Genomic DNA, 2,495 nt, shown 5'->3' on the forward strand with positions numbered 1-2,495 from the left:
ATGACCTTAAGTACGACCTTAAGCACCGCTTGCCATAAGTTGTCCTACACCTGGTGTTAACTAACACAATGTACACCCCAACACCTGCCATAATTTTTTATATACCTAACCAATTATCGTGGGCTTGTTAAGATCTATACTAACCATTTTGGTAAGCTAATAAATGTTTCTGTATGGACCTTGAGATTTATCTCACCTTAGTCCGTGCCGCTGAGAATTTACAAATCTGAAGTCACTTACCCTCCCCTCTTTCCTGACAGCGGGAAGCGACAAGGATTTTGTTAAAATATTTCACAGAAAAACTATAGGAGGAGTGCTGGCACATCCTTCCCGTTAACTTCAGAGTCCACACTACAAGTACCTCAGGAAAAAAGCAGACGCGCATCGCAGACGCACCTCGTACTCGCAGAGCACTCCGCATTCTTTCCGTCTGTCCTGTACCATCACGGCAGAAGGAAGGGCGACCACGGAGAAACGCTGGCAGCTGGAATTCTGCCAAGACAGGAAAAAAACTTCTGGCGTAAAGCTAGGTGGCACTCTAAAGCGTCCTTCTTTCGTGAAGGTCTGTGAAGACTGCAGCCAACGGAGGCTCCTGACGAGTGGGACACGGCCCCAAAGCCTGGGACTCACCGCAGCTCCTGCTTTCAGCGCTGCCCACAGAATTTTCCAGTTCAGGTGCCTCTCTCTTTCTCTGTCCCTTCCTCTTCTGCAGCGCTGGTCACTTGACCATCCTCCACCTAAGAGAACACAGCGGTGTCTTACAGCTCTTGCGATATGAAGCTTCCCAGATGTGCAGCCTTGCACGCACACAACCCTTCCCCATGGCCATACCGTGATTTTGGATACGCGTACGGACCCTGCGGTACATATCAGCAATCTGGTCTGCTGAGGACAACTCAGAGGGGACCCTTCCTCACCCAGAAATGCTTGGCTGTCTCTTCCCTGCCGCAGGAAGCACCTTCTGGCTCAATCACCTTGATGTTGTTCTCTGGCTGTTTCACGTTTTTCAAGCATCTTAAGCTTCACCCACAGCAGCTCCTGTTCAAAGCCAGTAAACGTCCACCAGTCCCAGGTCGCCCACACCAGGAGGGAGAACGGGGCTGAACGGAGACAGCCCAGGCAAGTCTGTGGCAAAGGCAGCCCACGACAACCCCGGGGAGGAGCGGACAACCGCGGCCTCCGGGAGAGAAAGAGAAGGGGCAGCAGTTCCCCGACCACTCGCCCCAGCGGGAGCCCCCCCTGCAGCAGGAGCTCCTGGAGACGCTGCTTTCCCCACCCGGATGCTCCTGGCACCTGCATCGAGAGGCGACCAAGCGCAGCCAGGGGCGGCCGCCGCTGTCGGGAACAGGACGGGGGGAGGACATCTGCCGGCAGTGCCTCGGCTGGGGAGGAGGGCCGGGGCCCGTCTCCTCGCAAAGGAACAGGGAGCGGGGGGGCTGCGGGCCCGGGAGCGGGGGGACGCCGGCCCGGGAGCAGGGGGGGGCCGGCCCGGGAGCCCGGGGATGCAGGGGGAGAACCGTCCCGATGGGGGGGGACGCGAGGGGGGGAGGGAGGGGGGGTCCGAGCCGGAGGACGCTAGGGGGGGGGGCCGGGGCTGGGGCCGGCCTGGGAGCCCGGTGACGCGGGGGGGGGGACGCGGGGAGGGGGGGAACCGTCCCGGGAGCGGGGGGGGGTCCGTCCCGGGAGCGGGGGCCGCCTACCATCCTCCCGCCCGACGGAAACGCGGCCGGCAGACGCCGCTCCCCACGTGACCACCCGGAAGTAACGTACCGGAAAATACTTCGCAGGCTGGCGCGGCGGCGCAACGTGGGCGCCGGTGGCGCCGAGGCTGACGGCCGCCGCAAAGCCCGCAGCCCCACGGGCTGTGGGGCCACGCGAGCGGCTGCCAAAGAGCTTTCCAACGAGGCACGGCTTTCCCTCCTGGCTCTTCGGGCGTGGGAGCTGTGGCCAGAGCCGCGGCCCTACCGCAAAATGCTTCGCAGGCTGGCACGGCGGCGTCACGTGGGCGCCGGTGGCGCCGAGGCTGACGGCCGCCGCAAAGCCCGCAGCCCCACGGGCTGTGGGGCCACGCGAGCGGCTACCAAAGAGCTTTCCAACGAGGCATAGCTTTCCCTCCTAGCTCTTCGGGCGTGGGAGTTGTCGCCAGAGCCGCGGCCCTACCGGAAAATGCTTCGCAGGCTGGCGCGGCGGCACCACGTGGGTGCTGGTGGTGCCGAGGCTGACGGCCGCCGCAAAGCCCGCAGCCCCACGGGCTGTTTCGCCAGGCGAGCGGCTGCCAAAGAGCTCTCCATCGAGGCACGGCTTTCTCTCCTGGCTCTTCGGGTGTGGGAGCTGTCGACAGAGTCGCAGCCCTACCGGAAAATGCTTCGCAGGCTGGCGCGGCTGTACCTGGTGGGCGCCGGTGGAATCGAGGCTGACGGCCGCCGCAAAGCCCGCAGCCCCACGGGCTGTGGGGCCACGCGAGCGGCTGCCAAAGAGCTTTCCAACGAGGCACG

The 2,495-nt window shown here is 63.0% G+C and overlaps 1 long non-coding RNA gene across 1 annotated transcript; it reads right to left on the minus strand.

Annotated features, from left to right (window-relative positions):
• Positions 1–424: 424 nt before the first annotated feature.
• LOC134525235 (uncharacterized) lies at positions 425–1,026 on the minus strand. The gene is made up of 3 exons (XR_010073732.1): positions 918–1,026; positions 631–737; positions 425–492 (listed from the first exon to the last, which is right to left on the minus strand). It is a non-coding gene; the product is annotated as an uncharacterized LOC134525235 (long non-coding RNA).
• Positions 1,027–2,495: the final 1,469 nt, after the last annotated feature.

The sequence above is a fragment of the Chroicocephalus ridibundus genome, chromosome 19 (assembly GCF_963924245.1).
Source record: "Chroicocephalus ridibundus chromosome 19, bChrRid1.1, whole genome shotgun sequence".
In the NCBI taxonomy this organism is placed as follows: domain Eukaryota; kingdom Metazoa; phylum Chordata; class Aves; order Charadriiformes; family Laridae; genus Chroicocephalus; species Chroicocephalus ridibundus.